General features: G+C 44.7%; 1 pseudogene; it reads right to left on the bottom strand.

Annotated features, from left to right (window-relative positions):
- Positions 1–4,848: 4,848 nt before the first annotated feature.
- On the bottom strand, positions 4,849–6,403 carry LOC129485431 (inosine-5'-monophosphate dehydrogenase 1-like; annotated as a pseudogene).
- Between the last annotated feature and the right edge of the window lie 12,496 nt (positions 6,404–18,899).

Raw genomic sequence — 18,899 nt, 5'->3', positions numbered from 1 at the left:
AGAACAAGTACTAGAAAAAGTTGTCATCCCAGAGCAAATATGCCTTCTTCAGTACATGGACGACATTCTTATATCTGGTGAAGATATAGAGAAGGGCAAGTGACTGCCCTACACATATTCCTAAACATCTGCAGTTTGAGGGGCTACAGTCTCAAAAAGAAAGCTTCAGTATGTAGAGCCCAAAGTTAAATATTTAGGCCACTTAATAAGTGCAGGCAAGTGAAGAATAGGGCCCGAATGAATCGAGGGAATCGTGTCCCTACCCTTGCCTCAAACTAAACAATAAGTCAGGAAATGTTTAGGGTTAGTCGGATACTGCCACTTATGGATTGACTCATATGCACTACACAGTAAACTGTTATATCAAAAACTTGCTCAGGAGAAGCCTAACCATCTCCTGTGGACTTCTGAAGAAGTTGATCAAGTCAAGAAGCTGAAGGAAAGGCTCATAACTGCCCCTGTTTTAGCCTTACCCTCCCTAGAAAAGCCATTCCACCTTTTTGTTAATGTGGACAGTGGGGTAACTTTAGGAGTACTGACTCAAGAACACAGAGGCTGCAGGCACCCCGTAGCCTTCCTATCAAAGGTCTTAGACCCAGTCACTTGTGGATGGCCCCAGTGCATCCAGTCCATCATGGCTACGGCAATACTAGTCGAGGAGAGCAGGAAGTTAACCTTTGGAGGAAAATTAACAGTAAGCACTCCTCACCAAGTTAGAACTATCTTAAACCAGAGAGCAGGGAGATGGCTTACTGACTCGAGAATCTTAAAGTACGAGGCCATTCTGTTAGAAAAGGATGATTTAACATTGACCACTGATAATTCACTCAACCCAGCAGGTTTCCTAACAGGGAATCCAAATCTAAGGAAGGAACATACATGTTTAGATTTAATTGATTACCATACAAAGGTTCGACCAGACCTAGGAGAAACCCCCTTCCGGACTGGATGGTACTTATTCATAGATGGTTCCTCCTGGGTGATTGAGGAAAAAAGACACGATGTGTATTCAGTGACTGATGGAGAAACTCTTGTAGAAATAGAGTCAGGAAAATTGCCCAACAGTTGGTCTGTTCAAATGTATGAGCTGTTGGCACTCAGCCAAGCCTTAAAGTACTTGCAGAACCAGGAAGGAACCATCTATAGTGATTCCAGGTATGCCTTTGGAGTGGCCCATACGTTTGGGAAAATTTGTGCCGAACGAGGTCTCATTCATAGTAAAGGTCAAGACCTTGTTCGCAAGGAGCTGATCACCCAACTATTGAATAATCTTCAGTTGCCAGAAGAAATAGCTATTGTCCATGTTCCTGGACACCAGAAAAGCCTTTCTTTTGAAAGTCGAGGAAATAACCTAGAAGATCAGGTAGCCAAGCAGGCTGCTGTGTCTTCTGAAATGTGTATTTTTCACTTAACTCCCTGCCTCCCTCCTCCTACCATAATCCCCATTTTCTCTTCTACTGAAAAAGAAAAACTAATAAAAATAGGCGCTAAAGAGAATTCAGAAGGAAAATGGATACTGCCAGACTAGAGAGCAGTTCTCAGAGTTTATGATTGTATAGGAATTTATACCCTGGCCAAACAGGTTACAGGTAGTTGCTTGGTATTTAAGAAAACGAATAAACATACTATAAAAAGATTACCTCTCGGGGGAAGGAATCCAGGCTTAAGGCCATTCCAAAGTATCCAAGTTGATTACACAGAAATGCTTCCAATAGGTCATCTAAAATATTTACTAGTGATAGTAGACTACCTCACTCACTGGGTCGAAGCTACCCCCTTTTCAAATGCAACAGCCAATAATGTAGTTAAGGTCCTAATTGAAAATATAGTACCCAGGTTTGGACTAATAGAAAATATTGACTCAGACAATGGAACTCATTTCACCACACACGTTATTAAAAAGCTATCCTAAACATTAGACATTAGATGGGAACACCATACTCCCTGGCACACCCCCTCATCAGGGAGAGTAGAAAGGATGAATCAGACTCTAAAGAACCACTTAACCAAATTAGTCTTAGAGACTCGATTGCCATGGACCAAGTGTCTTCCTATCGCCCTGCTGAGAATTCAAACTGTACCACGGAAAGATATTGGTCTTTCTCCATATGAGTTGCTCTACGGATTACCTTATTTGCACTCCACTGCTGATATTCCTACCTTTGAAACAGAAGATCAATTCCTTACAAATTATATACTTGGTCTATCTTCTATTTTCTCTTATCTTAAAACTAAAGGTCTATTAGCACAGGTGCCGCCCTTGCAGTTCCCGGTGCATCAGCATCAGCCTGGGGGTCACGTCCTCATCAAGAACTGGAAAGAGGAGAAGCTCGAGCCAGCCTGGGAAGGTCCTTACTTAGTGCTCCTAACTACTGAAACCGCAGTCCGCACAGCAGAGAGAGGATGACTCACCACACCAGTCAAGAAAGCACCGCCTGGGACTATGGTCATGGGCCATAGTCCCAGGGGAAAACCCTACCAAACCAAAGCTAAGAAACACTTAACTCTCTTTCATTTATTCTATTACTCTTTCTTCTTTCCTCGCTCTATTGCTGACCATCTAGTTATTAACATAACCAAGTCCATTTTGCCTCAAACTATTGCATTTGATGCTTGCCTTATTATACCCTGTGGGGACTTGTTAAGTCAAAGACAGCCCTCTACTTTAGAAAAGTACCTCTGTGCCTCCTGGCTCTTCTCAGACTGGGCATTAGTGAATTGGACCATTTAATCCGGGGAGATTTCGATAAAGACCCCAGTGGCAACCAGGAGTCTTGCCGCCTCGATGTAGAGCTTTTGTGCTGTAGTTGGTCCAACGTTCTGTGGACCACAAGAGAGCAAGGATGGACTGCCCCAACCAGTTTTTGTAGTTTCCTAAAACCATACATTCATTTTACTAAAGGGACAGCGCCCCCAACTGTCAGCTAAACCAGTGCAATCCTATACAGGTTATTATCTCAAGCTCCCAAAGTTCTTCCCCTTTTCTAAATCGGTTCCCTTCTTTTTTTTTTTTTTTTTGAGACGGAGTCTTGCTCTGTCGCCCAGGCTGGAGTGCAGTGGCGCAATCTCGGCTCACTGCAAGCTCCGCCTCCCGGGTTCACGCCATTCTCCTGCCTCAGCCTCTCCGAGTAGCTGAGACTACAGGCGCCCGCCACCACGCCCGGCTAATTTTTTGTATTTTTAGTAGAGACGGGGTTTCACCGTGGTCTCGATCTCCTGACCTCGTGATTCGCCTGCCTCAGCCTCCAAAAGTGCTGGTATTACAAGCTTGAGCCACCGCGCCCGGCCTAAATTGGTTCCCTTCTATAAGCCGGTTTTACTGTATGGAGGCTGAGGTTTCAGGGACAGACCCTATTGGATTGTTTGAAATGCATTTCTTTGGGCCGGGCGTGGTGGCTCACGCTTGTAATCCCAGCACTTTGGGAGGCCGAGGCGGGCGGATCAGGAGGTCAGGAGATAGAGATCACGGTGAAACCCCGTCTCTACTAAAAATACAAAAAATTAGCCGGGCGTGGTGGTGGGCACCTGTAGTCCCAGCTACTCGGAGAGGCTGAGGCAGGAGAATGGCGTGAACCCGGGAGGCGGAGCTTGCAGTGAGCCGAGATCGCACCACTGCACTCCAGCCTGGGCAACACAGCGAGACTCTGTCTCAAAAAAAAAAAAAAAAAAAAGAAATGCATTTCTTTGATCCCCCACTGCCTGCACCTTCCTCTAAGCCTTTTTCCAAAACCTCACAGTGGAACCATTGTTCTTCTATCTAACAACAAGGCCAAGATAGTGATGGTAGAAGTTAAAGACGTAAAACAAGCTTTGGCAATTGAGACAGGATACCAAGACATAAATGCCTGGTTGTAATGGATCAAATATTCCGTCCACACGTTAAACAAAAGCAACTGTTATGCTTGTGCGCACGGCAGGCCAGAAGCCTAGATTGTCCCCTTTCCACTAGGGTGGTCCTCCAGTCGACCGGGCATGGGTTGCATGGTAGCTCTTTTCCAGGATTCTACAGCCTGGGGTAACAAGTCGTGCCAAGCTCTCTCTCTGCTATATCCTGAAGTCTGATACCCTGCAGGACAGCCCCTGAGGGCCATCCAGCTTCTGTTTCCCAACACTAAGTTCACTTCATGTCTCTCACGACAGGGAGGAAACTTAGTGTTCCTTGGAGACCTGAAGGGATGCAGTGAGCTTAAGAATTTTCTTTCTTTCTTTCTTTGTTTTTTTTGAGAGCTGCTTGATTTATTCTGATTATTTAATACACAATGACGCAACTGTGATCCCAGAGTGTGCAAAGTTAAAGCCTTCAACTGCAGCTGAGGAGAGGGCAGAAACGGTACACCCAGGGACGGTGGTGAGTCAGGAATGACAGGCAGGTGGCCATGACCAGGGCAGCCTCCTCCCCAGGAGCAGGGAAGTGGCCTGAGGAGCAAGACCCAAGGGTAGTCCAGGGCCGGGGAAGGGGGCAGAGACCCCCCCTTGGCCTAGGTCAGGAGCTCAGAAGTGCCACATGGCTGAGGGGGCAGCGGCCTGGGAAGGGCCAGAGGCAGGGCCAGGAGAGCACCATTTCCTGGGGGGCTGGGGGCAGGGAGGTGCCCTTCAGGAGAAGCCAGGAGGGGCCACCAGCCCCTAGGGCTGGGGCCAGGCTGGAGCAGGCTGCAGCAAGAAAGGCCTGAGTGCCCTGGCTCCCCAGCGAGGGGCCACGGACCCCTCTGGACCCCTCCTCTCTCCCTGGAAAGGAGCTGGGGAACCCATACTGCAAATCTGTGGACCACTCAGTTATGGAGGGAGGCTGTGCCCAAAGGTGGACACTGGAGTGCGCCTCCTCCACCACCTCAGCCTCCACCCCTGTCCTCAGTTTAGCCACTTCTTATAAGAGAGCAGGCCTTGGACGCCACCTCTGATCTGGGCCAACATGGTCCACTTCTCAAACTTTGAGCTCTCCTGAGTACAAAATGGACTAAAGGACAGACAGGCTGCGGGCCCCGGTATCCTGACAGCCATGCTGGATGCCTGCTATGAGGTAGGGCACAAACTACTGAACGGACCCTTTGTCCTGGATGGAGCTGGAGACACCGTTCGCAATCTTCACCTTATACCCCTCGATGAAGTATTGTTTCTGGCTGCTGCTGCTCTTCTCCAGGGCATCCAGTGAGCCCATGCCCTGGTACTTCTTGAGCCACACCCCGTCTGAGAAGAAGTACTCACTGGGGACCTCTGTGGTGGCGGCCAGCAGGGAGCCCATCATCACTGTGGAGGCTCCAAGGGCCAGGGCCTTGACCACGTGCCCCATAGCCTGGATGCCGCCATCGGCTATGATAGGCACACCAAAGCGCCGGGCATACTCGGCCACTTTGTACACAGCAGTGCCCTGGGGCCGACCATAGGCCATCACTTCCTGGGTGATGCAGATGGAGCTGCAGCCCATGCCCACATGCAGCCCTTCCACACAAGGGTCAGTCAGGTTCTTGGCCTGGGCTGGTGTCACCTTGTTGCCCCCAATCACCTGGAGGTGGGGGTACTTCTGTTTGATGTAATGCACCATGGCGATCTGATACGATGAGTTCCCTTGGGACAAGCCCAAGACTATGATGTTGACACCCACCTGGGTGAGCAGGTCCAGGTGGTATTTGTCATCCTCACACATGCCCACAGCTGCCCTGCATAGCAGCTGCCTGTGGGAATCCTTGGAGGCCAGAGGGTAGTCTCAGTTCTTCTTCGTGTTGGTGTGGGCGATGATGGCCACCAGCTCATTGCGATCACTGATGATAGGCAGTTTCCCTTTCTTGCTACGGCTGCAGGATCTCATTTGACACTTTCAACATCACACCCGCTGGAGCCACCACCAGCTCAATCCTTGGTGTCATCAACTCACTGAGGAGGGTGATGTGGTCCTTCTCAGCAAGAAAGTTGACGTCTCGGGAGGTGACAATGTCCACCAGCTTGCTGCCCATGGTGCCTCTCTCAGTGATGGGGATGCCAGAGAAGCCATGCTGCATCTTGGCCTCCAGCACATCACCCACAGTGTGCGAGGGGCTCAGTACCACGGGGTCCATGATGAAGCTCCGTTAAACTTCTTGACCTTCCACACCTCCTTGGCCTGGAACTCTGGGGTGCAGTTGTGGTGAATGAAACCAATACCTCCCATCAGAGCCATCGCGATGCCCATGTCAGCTTCTGTCACAGTGTCCATGGGGGAGGAGATCAGTGGCATCTCCAGCGTGATCTTCCAGTTTAGGGCTGAGGTCAGGTCCACCTCATCAGCTATGAAGTCTATGAATCCTGGGAGAATCAGGAAGTTGTTGTAGGTGAGGCCGTCGCGAGCTGCTGCACCAGCAAAGAGCTGCTGCGCCATGAGCCCGTCCTCGGGCATGTAGCCGGTGCCGCCTCTGATCAGGTAGTCCACCATGCCGCCGTGAGACCCCGCAACCTGACATAAACACCTGCGTGGCTGCCAGCCGCTGCTGCTGCCGCTGCTGCTGATGCCATGCCGTGGCCATGCTGTCACCGCAGGCTGGGCAGGCTCGAGCTTAAGAATTTTCAAGAGCTTACCAATCAGTCAGCCCTTGTTCATCCCCAAATGGATGTGTGGTATTGTGGTGGACCTTTACTGGACACTGCCAAATAACTGGAGTGGCACTTGTGCTTTAGTCCAATTGGCTATCCCTTTCACCCTGGCATTTCATCAACCAGAGGAAGGAAAAATAAGACATCATAAAGTGAGAGAAGCCCCTTATGGGTCTTTCGACTCCACATCTATTTAGACGCAATTGGAGTCCCACGGGGAATACCAGATCGATTTAAAGCCCGAAATGAAATAACTGCAGGATTTGAGTCAATATTTTGGTGGGTGACAATTAATAAAAATGTAGATTGGATAAACTACATCTATTACAACAAACAGCGATTTATTAAGTACACTAGAGATGCTGTAAAAGGAATAGCTAAGCAGTTAGAGGCTACTAGCCAGATGGCTTGAGAAAATAGGATAGGCTTAGACATATTAGCAGAAAGAGGAGGAGTTTGCGTCATGATTAAAACTCAATGTTGCACCTTCAACACCGCCCCTGATGGAAGTATAACAAAGGCATTGCAAGGACTGACTGCTCTATCCAATGAGTTAGCCAGCAGCTCGTGGGTAAATGATCCCTTTACAGGATGGCTAGAAAAGTGGTTCGGTAAATGGAAAGGAGTAATAATAGCCTCGATTCTTACCTCCCTCGTAGCCGTAATAGGGGTACCTAATCTTGTCGGGTGCTGTGTCATATCATGCATCTGTGGGTTGGTGCCGAGGCTCATAGAAATGATACTTGCTAAGACCTCCCTTAACTATTCTCCACCTTAACCAGAGAAGCTCCTTCTTTTGGAAAATCAAGCAGAACAATTAAGCCAAGACATGTTAAAGGAGTTTGAAGAAAAAGCTGAAAGGAAAAATGCAAGAAGAGGAAGTTGTTAAATATGAGTTATAAATTTATCTTCTTCTTTTTCTTTTTTTTTTTTTTTTTGAGGCAGAGTCTCACTCTGTCACCCAGGCTGGAGTGTAGTGGCGTGATCTTGGCTCACTGCAACCTCCACCTCCCAGGTTCTTGCCATTCTCCTGCCTCAGCCTCCCGAGTAGCTGAGACTACAGGCGCCCGCCAGCACGCCCGGCTAATTTTTTGTATTTTTAGTAGAGATGAGGTTTCACCGTGTTAGCCAGGATGGTCTCGATCTCCTGACCTCGTGATCCGCCCGCCTCGGCCTCCCAAAGTGCTGGGATTACAGGTGTGAACCACCACGCCCAGCTATAAATTTCTCTTCAAAGAATTAATATGTCAGTATGTTCAATTCTTTGCCTTCTACTTTTAAACTTAACTTCCACGTAAAGCAACCTTTTCCGATTACCTACTCCACCGTGACTCATTCTCTGCCCTGACTCATTCTGATTTCCTACTCCACCCTGACTCATTCCTATTACCTGCTCTGTCATAATCATTTTTCCTGCCAAACCACTCTCCCCATCACTCTCTTTAAATTAGCCAATCGGAATTCGTTTAGCCTGTGTGGTCTAACAACAGCCAATAGCAGAACGATACAGCAGCAAGGGCCACATGTGTCAGGGATAACAACCCCTTCCCCTCCCTTGTCCAAGTGTGTGCTCACCATTGCTCCATCTATAAGGGCGCACCCTTCTATAGAAGTAACTTGCCTTGCTGAGAATTAAAAAGAAAATTTTATATTCGAGTGCTATTTCTTTTGCAGCAACAAAATTTTATTTATAACAAAGTGTTGGGTTTTTTTGTTTGTTTGTTTTGTTTTTTGAGATGGAGTCTCGCTCTGTCACCCAGGCTAGAGTGCAGTGGCATGATCTCAGCTCATTGCAACCTCTGCTTCCCGGGTTCAAGCAATTCTATGCCTCAGGTTCCCAAGTAGATGGGATTACAGGTGCCCACCACCATACCTGGCTCATTTTTGTATTTTTAGTAGAGACAGTTTCACCATCTTGGTCAGGCTGGTCTTGAACTCCTGACCTCCACCCGCCTCGGCCTCCCATAGTGCTGGGTTTATAGGTGTGAGCCACTGTGCCCGGCCAAGTGTTGGTCTTTCTGGTTACCAGATTCCACCTTGCAAGAGTCACATCCTTACCACAAATCTTCTATGGTTAAAAGGTGCTTATTATGAATAACAAAAGACACTGCCCTTCCCCATTCCCCATCCCTGAGGAAATTCCAAGAGTTTTAGAAGTTCTTGTGTCTGCAAGCAGGGTCAAAGACCAAATATTGGAACAAAAGGTACTCCTAGCACCCTTATCACTCAGGAAATTACAAGAACTTTAGGGGTTCTGTGTCAGAAACTGGGACAAAGATCAAATATATATTTATTTTATCACAAGCCCCGATCCGATAGAATTGGTATCCTCACAAGAACAGAAAGAGCTATGGTCTGTCTTCCACAGGCACACACTAAATAAATAAATAAATAAATAATAAGGCCATGTAACAGCCTAGGGAGAAGACAGCTGTCCGCAAGCCAGGAAGTGTCTTCCCCAGGAATGGAATTGGCTAGAACCTGGGACTTCCCAGCCTTCAGAACAGAGAAATTTCTGTTGTTTAAGTCCCCCAGTCTATGGTACTTTGTTATAGCACCTCAAGTAGATAAAGGCGCCCAGTAATACATATGGACATCTGTAGATTCATAAAATCTATTTGAATGCTTGTTTATTATTCTATAACATAATTGGTTGGAGAGGAGCTGTATTAAGAGACATTCAGCTGGTGCAGTGGCTCATGCCTCCAATCCCAGCAGTTTGGGAGGCCAAGGCAAGTGGATCACCTGAGGCCAGGAGTTCGAGACCAGCCTGGCCAACATGGTGAAACCTTTTCTCTACTAAAACTACAAAAATTAGCCAGGTGTGGTGGCATACACCTGTAGTCCAGGCTACACGGGAGGCTGAGTCATGAGCATCACTTGAACTAAGGAGTTGGAGGTTGCAATGAGCTGAGATTGCGCCACTGCACTCCAACATGGGCCCCAGAGTAAGACCCTCTCTCAAAAAAAAAAAAAAAAAAAAAAAAAAAAGAAGAAGAAGAAGAGACATTTAAGCCTCTATTAGTTTAGTTATGAGTTAGGCTGATATGACAATTTCAGTGGCTCAAATAAAGTTTATTTCTCTGTCATATAACATAGACCTGAGTGGGGCCACAGCTCCACTTCTCCATTATTCAAGGCAACCGGAACACCTCGCATACCCAGAGATTATACAAGTATTCATCTTTAAGATTTTCTAATGTATATATTTTAATAGTTAACACATTCTTATGGTTTAAAAATTAAAATACAACAAGAAAGCTAGACAGTGAAGAATCTTGCTACTTCCCGTAGTCCCATCTATCTCATTAACTTCCTGACCCTCTTTCTCTCCTGGAAAGTTTACTGTAAACTCATTAAAGAATGGGAGGAAAATACAGATAACATATCAGTATTATTTTAAAAATAGTTTTGACCTCACAGACCCCCTGAAATGGCATCAGGGACCATTAGAGTTTCTCACACCACATTTTGAGAACCACTGCCCCAGCCCAAGACTAGCAGGTAGAAAACTTTTCCAAAAAGCTAGTCGAGAGCCAGGCAGGGTGACAGGTACCTGTTTGTTGATGTGGGAGGATCCCTTGAGCCCAGTAGTCCTTGACCAGTCTAGGCAACATAGCAAAACCTGCATCTTTAAGAAAAAACATTTTTTATCATGCAATTCTAAGACTTCTAGAAAATAAAAAGAAAAAAAGGAAAAACATTTTTTAATTAAAAAAAGCCAATTGAACTGATTGATTTATTAAATAACCACATATTTGTTTAGAGATTTACAATTTCTATAATACTTTCCGTGTGACTGTTCACAGTATTATTTATTTTTAAATTTAACCATGGCCGGGCACGGTGGCTCACGCTTGTAATCCCAGCACTTTGGGAGGCTGAGGCGGGCGGATCACGAGGTCAGGAGATCGAGACCACGGTGAAACCCCGTCTCTACCAAAAATACAAAAAATTAGCCGGGCGTGGTGGCGGGCGCCTGTAGTCCCAGCTACTCGGGAGGCTGAGGCAGGAGAATGGCGTGAACCCAGGAGGTGGAGCTTGCAGTGAGCCGAGATCGCGCCACTGCACTCCAGCCTGGGTGACAGAGCAAGACTCTGTCTCAAAAAAAAGAAAAAAAAAATTAACTGCTATGGAAGCTTGGAATAAAGAATAGTGGCTCCCAGCCAGGTGCAGTGGCTCACACCTGTAATCCCAACACTTTGGGAGGCTGAGATGGGTGCATCTCCTGAAATCAGGTGTTCGAGACCATCCTGGCTAACACAGTGAAATCCCGTTTCTACTAAAAATATAAAAAATTAGCCAGGCATGGTAGCACGTGCCTGTAATCCCAGCTACTGGAGAGTCTGAGGCAGGAGAATCGCTTGAACCAGGGAGGCGGAGGCTGTAGTGAGCCGAGATCATGCTATTGTACTCCAGCCTGGGCAACAAGAGCAAAACTCTGTCTAAAATAAAATTTAATAATAATAATAATAATAATAATAATAATAATGGCTCCCACAGCTCTACCTAGCTCTTACTCTCCTCCTCATGGTAACCATGGTAACAGTTGTTGTACATACTTCCAGGGTATTTTTCTCTGCATATGTATTCATATACACATGTGCACTTGGGGCCTGGGGTTTGTCTTCCCCAAGCCAACACACACACGTAGAATTGTGCTATATATATTTTTTCTGTGACTTACCCCTTTTACTTTACAGTCTGAAGATCTCTTCATATTTTTACACATAAATATACCTTATTCTTTTGCACAATCATGTAATATAGTAACAACTCTGTGACATGAACATTTTATTATTTCTGAAGGTGGGGAAGGGAAGGAAAACCAAATTCGTTCTTACTTTCATATAGATGACCAGTGGCACCAACCACATTCATTAAATGGCTCATCTGTTTCTCTCTAATTTGAAATGACACCTGTAGCTTATATCAGATTTCCATATATGCATGTGTCTCCCTTTTATTTATTGATTTGTCTGTTCTTAAATATACTTCTAATTTATGCATCTTTATTATATAGTATTTCAGTCTAACAGGCTACATCTACTCTGTTGTATTTCTCTTTTCAGATTATTTAGACTAGACTTGAATGTTTACTATTCCAAATACACTTTGCAATTAGTTTATCAAGTTCTATTAAAAAAACCTAATTGTGATTTTTAAAAATGAAATTATATATTTTTGAATAGAGATACATAGACTTAATGCAAAATTCCAAGTGTATACAGCATACCATTGTTAGATATGAGTTCTAAATTTCTCTTTAAAGAATCAATGTCAGTATGTTCAATTCTTTGCCTTCTACTTTTAAACTAACTTCCTTGTAAAGCAACCTTTTTCCATCACCTGCTCCACCCTGACTCATTGCAATTACCTGCTTCACCCTGACTCATTCCGATTACCTGCTTATCCTCCACCCCAACTCATTTCTATTTCCTGCTCTGCCATAACCATTTTTCCTGCCATACCACTCACCCTGTCACCCTCTTTAAATTAGCCAATCGGAATTAGTTTAGCCTGTGCAGTCTAACCCTAGCCAATAGGGGAACAACACAGCAGCAGGGGCCATGTGCATCAGGAATAAGACCCCCTTCCCCTCCCTTGTCCAGGTGTGCGCTCACCATTGCTCCATCTGTGAGGGCACACCCTTCTATAGAAGTACATTGCCTTGCTGAGCAGAAAAATTTTATATTTGAGTGCTATTTCTTTTGCGGCACAGAAACTTTATTTATAACACCTGTTTACTGAATATGTGCATACTATTGAGAAAGCAGTCATGGCAGGTGGCATGCAGATGCCAATGGTTGTTAAAAAATTAACTCATGATTTGATGTCACTAGTCTGGGTCATTACCATTAATTCTACCTTTGAGGACCTATAGAATTAGGTTGTAACTGTATTTTGGCTCATTCTTATTTTTATTATAGTTAATTGTATATACAGTTGTATCTGTCTCCCCAACACAAGTATGCGCTTCCCAGAGACAGCATTTGTGTTGCTTTCTCTTTGTATTCTAGTGCCAAGGATGTAGACCAGAGCCTTGGGATGGTATTAAGGAGAGAAAAAGAGTTGGTTTTGATGTGTTGAGAGGGTGAACTGTATTAAGACTGGGCTCCGCCAAGAGTAGACACTGAAAATAGAAAACAATTGTCATTTAAAATATGCAAACAAGTCTCAGCCTCCTAGAGGGAAAGCCTTGATTTACATGGAGGTCAACCATCTCTGAATTCTAAGAAAACCATTCTCATTTTGCTTTAGTTGTGCAAATGTGAATGAAGACACTTTCTAAAGTGAAGGTGTGGTCTAAGGGCTAAAGTGCTCTTCAGGGTTCTATAACTTTTGTCTTAATGCAGACAGAATTGTGTATCTAAATATTCTTCCGTTGAGACTCTCATGTAGAGAAACGCTTATTTCCTAGACTCAGATTCCCCATGCAATTGCTTCTGCTTACTCTTGGGCGTTGTCCATAGTTAAATCCTTTATTGTGTTGGTTACTCACAGAAAATCAGTGACACCGAACATTGCTGAAATGATGTTCAGGCCTGGTCATCCCTTCATGCTGGAGGAAAAACTGCCAGAAAAGCACTACACTTGTCACCGGTGGCAGGTGTCCAGGTTCTCGGTGTCTTGAACAAAGAATTGGACAAAACACACAAACGAAGCAAGGAAGAAATGAAGGGATTTAATGAATATGAAAGTACACTCCACAGTGTGGGAGTGGGCCAAGCACAGGGGCTCAAGGGTCTTGTTACAGAATTTTTGGCGTTTAAATACCCTGTACTTGGAGTATGCCTTATGTAAATGAAGAGAATGACAAAGTTATTTACTCAGCCTACACCCTATGGAGAGGATATTTCCTGTCATAGCTGAAGTGGGAATTGGCCTTATATTTCCTGCCTCCAGACGCTATTTTCCTGCCTCACACTGATCGTCCTACATGACATACACTGGATTGTTGACAGCACATTATTTAATTCAACACTGACTATCCCATACTTTGATAACAACAACAACAAAAAGATTAGCGTCAAGTGAACTTGGTAATAATTTCTTCTTTCTTTAGATTGAAACTAGAGGAAGCTCTTTTTGGGGATATGATCAATTTCCCACAATATATAACCAATTCAGAATCAATCCATCCTTCCCTTCCTCCGTCCTTCTCTCCCTCCTTCCCTTCTTCCCTTCCTCCCTCCCTCCCTTTCTCCCTTCCTCCCTTTCTTCTTTCTTTCCTCCCTCCCTCCCTTCCTCCCTTCTTTCCTTCCTTTCTTTTTTTGAAATAGTGTCTCACTCTGTTGCCCAGGCTGGGGTGCAATGGTTGAATAACGACTCACTGTAGCCTTGCGTTCCCCTGCCCCAGGCGATCCTTCCACCTGAGTAGCTGGGACCACAGGCATGTGCCACCGTGCCCAGCAAATTTTTGGTGTTTTTTTTGTTTGTTTGTTTGTTTGTTTTTTGTAGAGATGGGGTTTCACCATGTTGCCCAGGCTGTTCTCCAACTTTTGGGATCAGGCAATCCTTTTACCTTGGCCTCCCAAAATGCTGGGATTACACGCTCATTGTGAGCCACTGTGCCGGTCCCAGAATTTTTCTTTCTCTTCTTGTAATTTTCAAAAACTATCATACACAATACAGTGAGCTCTCCTTAAAAACATTCAGTATACTCTATTCTTATTCCCTTTTCATTTTCTTTATCTCATTCCTCTTAGTTTAATGGTTAGTTTTCTTCCCTCTGGACCTGTTTTTTTTTTTTTTTTTTTTTTTCCTCGCCAGTACTTCTACCTTTTGGACATTCATAGCTATTTTGCATTTGAACTGCTTTTTAAATAAAACTATAACACAAAAAAAACTTTGGGACAAATGAAGGCTAAACACAAGAAGACCTTAAAACAACTTGAAGAATCTCTATCACTTAATGCACGTAGAAACATTGACAAAACAAAAGTCAAATATAGCATACAATTCAAATGTACTGCAGGCAATATTCTCTAACTAGAAACTGTCATGCCAAGGTCATCAGTGAGTGGGTCTTCGAAACCATAAGGTCAAAATATTCTCATAGGATATTTAGTTAGTATATTTTTGAGTGAAAAGTCATTGTTTTTAAGGAGTTAGAAAAGGAGCATTTTGGCCATTATGGTAAAAAGTTAGTCGAATAGTTGCTGTGGGTTAAGAATGATAAAAACCAAAAAAATGAAGTCCGATGTCTTAAAATTTTATTCTGAAATCATCAAGTATTTATTAAAGTCTTGTTAAATGTTTCAGTGAGGCTTAGTGCTGTGGCTCACGCCTCTAATCCTAGCACTTTGGGGGGCTGAGGAAAGAGGGTCACTTGAACCTGGGAGGTGGAAGCCACAGTGATCTGTGATCCTGCTACTTCACCCCAGTTGGGGTGACAGAGGAGCACCTGTCTCTAAAAAAAAGAAAAAAAAGATAAAGAAAAACAAAGCGTTTCCACCAAGTCTTAGCTATCATTGGGAAAGGAAGGAAATGTGCACACCTGCAGTTGGGACTAGGCAGCAAGAGAGAAGGGAAAGCTGTTAAGAACCCATGGAATAAGAAGGCACCCTAAAACCTTCTGCTTCTTTTTTTTTTTTTTTTTTTTTGATACAGGGTCTCACTCTGTTGCCTAAGGGTGTGATCTCAGCAGTGATCAGCTCACTGCAACCTTCACTTCCTGGACTCAAGCCATCCCACCTCAGCCTCCTAAGTAGTTGGGACCACAAGAGCATGACACCGTGCCTGTTTTTTTTGTTTTGTTTTGTTTTTTATAGACAAGATAGACAGGGTCTTGCTCTGTCACACAGGCTGGAGTGCAGTGGCATGATCATAGCTCACTGCAGCCTCAAACTCCAGGGTTCAAGCACTCCTCTTGCCTCCGCCTCCCAAAAGTACCAAGATTACAGGCACAAACCACCATGCTGGGCCAATTCTAAAAGCTTCTAAAGGAAGGAAAAACAAACAAACAAACCAGGTCATAGATATAGAACTAAGAATCAGAATGCAATCAGACTTCTGAACAGCCACACAGAAAGCTAGAGACAATGGGGAAAAGCCTTCAGAATTAGGAGAAAAAATCATTACCAACCCTGAACATTTTTCTGTGTTATTCAAATGATTTTTAAAGAGCTAATACCAGTGCATAGCTCTATGATCATATTGAGAGACGAGAAAGGAATAAACCGGTCAGGTAGGCAGTTAGGGTGGGTCCTCAGCTGAATTCTTTCAAACAAAAGAACAGCCTGAAAAATCAAGCAGCAGGCACAGATAAGGGAACTTGCACGGGGTGGGGGCGGCGGGGGGGCTTGCCTAAGACATGCCCACAGCCACACAGATAAGAAAGACTACACAGCTGACTTGCCTAGACATGTCTGCAATGGAAAATTCTGTCTGCTGACACATGCACAGTAAGGGGAACAAAGCAATATGGAGCAACTCAAGCTAAGGGCCCACATGGGCATTAGGAGGATGGGGTGGAGCTACCAGAAATTCGCATCTTATGCAAATGAGATGCCCCTCCCTCATCAGTTTCTGATAAAAGCCTTTGCATTCAACTGTAAAAATGGCAACCCTCTTTTGGGCTCCCTCTCCACTGCAGAGAGGCTTCTTCTTTTGCTTATTAAACTTTTGCTCCAACCTCACCCTTTGTGTTCAAGCTCCTTAATTCTCTTGCTTGTGAGACAAAGAACTCCAGGTGATACCTCTCCAGGAGAGACTGCTCCATTGCAGTGCATTGGCAAGACTCTAACAATATGTATTTCTATTTCTTTTTGCTACATTGTGGTGTATTGGCAAGACTGTAACAATATGTATTTCTACTCTTCTTTAGCCTGAAAAGTGATCTTGTGAGAATACTGTCTCTTTGCTATATAAATGTATAAATATATATTTTTTTTGAGGGGGAGGGGTCTCACTATGTTGCCCAGACTGGTCTCAAGCTCCCGGATCAAGTGATCCTCTTGTTTCAGTCTTCCAAGTAGCCAAGATTACAGGTGCACGCCACTGCACCCTGCTTCTCTGCTACCACTCGCTCTCTGTCTTTCCATATATATATATATTTGTTTGTTTTTGAGACAGCATCTCACTCTGTTGCCCGGGCTGGAGTGCAGTGGTGCTATATAACAGCTCACTACAGCATGGATCTTTCAGGCTCAAGCAATCCTCCCACCTTGGCTTCCTGAGGAGCTGAGACTACAAGCATGGGCCATCACATCGGGCTAATTTTGTTTATTTTTTGTAGAGATGTAGAGACTGAGGTCTCACTATGTTTCCCAGTCTGGTCTTGAGCTCCTAGGTTCAAGTGATCCTCCTGTGTCAGCCTCCCAAAGTGTTGGGATTACAGGCATGAGCCACTGTGCCCAACTGCCATATTTTTAACATTATAATCATAGTAAAGCATTACCTGTTACAGACTTTAATAACTAGATGTACTAGAAGTTTGTATTAGTCCATTCTCCTGCTGCTAATAAAGACATACCTGATACTGGGTAATTTATAAAGGAAAGAAGTTTATTTGACTCACAGTGCAGCATGACTTGGAGGCCTCAGGAAACTTATGATCATGGTGGAAGGGGAAGCAAACATGTCCTTCTTCACATGGCATCAGGGAGAAGAAGAATGAGTGCCCAGTGAAGGAGAAAGCCCTTTATAAAAACATCAGATCTCTTGTGAACTCACTATCACGAGAACAGGATGGGGGAAACTGCCCCCTTGGTTCAATTATCTACAGCTGGTGCCTTCCACAACATGTGGGGATTATAGGAACTACAATTCAAGATGAGATTTGGGTGAGGACACACAGTCAAACCATATCAAAGTTGTAGGGTGTTTCTGAAGTAGCCTCACCACCTCTCCTAACTTGACTTCCCAAAAGAATTGGAATCCTCCTTATTAGGTACAGTGAGTTCCTCCTCAAAGAATCAGCTTGTTCAGCTTCCTTCTTCTTTGTTCTCTATTTTCAGAGCCTAACTTCCTCATTCTTTGTGCCTCCTTGTCCCTAGTTATGGTAAACAACATTCCTGCCAGTCCTAATCTGATTCACACCTGTTCCCTTGGTTACCCGCCCTGTAACTGTCCTTGCCACCAAAAGTATTCTTCCCACAAAACTGCTCACCCCACCGCTGTAACCCACACCCCTGCTCCATTTAAAATAGCCAGCCGGGATTAGTTTAGATTGTTCAGTCGAGCCCCAGCCAATGAGAGCAGGACACAGCAACAGGGACTAACTGCATTAGAGATAACAATCCCTTCCCTTCTTTGTTCGGTGTGCTCTTGGGCTTGTGACTGATGCAGGCAGCATCCTTCTGCAGAAGTAAATTTGCCTTGCTGAGAAATCCTTGGTCTGAGTGTTCATTCTCTCTGTGGCTCCAAGCTCTTATTTCCAACATCCTTTTCAGAATTCCAATGTAACTTACATTGTATTATGATCAATGGTCTCCTCATTAGACTGTTAGGGTGACCATCTCAGTCTCCTCAGCTTACTACACCCACTAGCCTCTCGCAGGGCCTTGAATATGGTAGGAGCTCCATGGCCTCATGCTGATAGTTGCTATACTTTGCAGAATCTCCTATCTTTGGAAATCTTTTCAAAAATGTCTTCATAGGGTAGGCACAGTGGCTCAGGCCTATAATCCTAGCACTTTGGGAGGCTGAGGTGGGAGGATGACTTGAGCCCAGGAGTTCAAGACCAGCCTGGGCAACACGGCAAGACTCTGTTTTTTTTTTTTTGTTTGTTTGTTTTGAGATGGAATCTCACTCTGTCAGCCAGGCTGGAGTGCAGTGGGGTATCTTGGCTCACTGCAACCTCCGCCCCCACCCCAGGTTCAAGCAATTCTCCTGCCTCAGCCTCCCAAGTAGCTGGGATTATAGGCACCTGCCACCACTCCTGGCTTATTTTTGTATTTTTAGTAGAGGTGGGGTTTCACCATCTTGGCCAGGCTGGTCTTGGACTCCTAACCTCATGATCTACCTGCCTCAACCTCCCAAAGTGCTGGTATTACAGGTGTGGGCCACTGCGCCCAGCCAAGACTCTGTTTTATTAAAATAAAATAAAATAAAATAAATGTTTTTATTACTTCAAACTCCTTCCCCAACACCAGTTCTACCTCAAAGTAAAAAGATAAGTTATTTTATTTTATTTATTTATTTTTTTAACTTTCAGGTTCAGGTGTGCATGTGCAGTTTTGTTATATAGGTAAACTCGTGTCAGGGGTTTGGTGCACAGGTTATTTCATCACCCAGGTACTAAACATAGTACCCGATAGGTATGTTTTCTGATCCTCTCTCTCTCCTTCCACCTTGAAGTTATTTTAAAACCATGATTTTCCACAACTTATTCC

This window comes from Symphalangus syndactylus, chromosome 6 (assembly GCF_028878055.3).
Source record: "Symphalangus syndactylus isolate Jambi chromosome 6, NHGRI_mSymSyn1-v2.1_pri, whole genome shotgun sequence".
NCBI classification, from domain to species: Eukaryota; Metazoa; Chordata; class Mammalia; order Primates; family Hylobatidae; genus Symphalangus; species Symphalangus syndactylus.
Note: the sequence above shows the minus strand (reverse complement) of the source record. Positions and strands in the feature narration are given on the sequence as shown.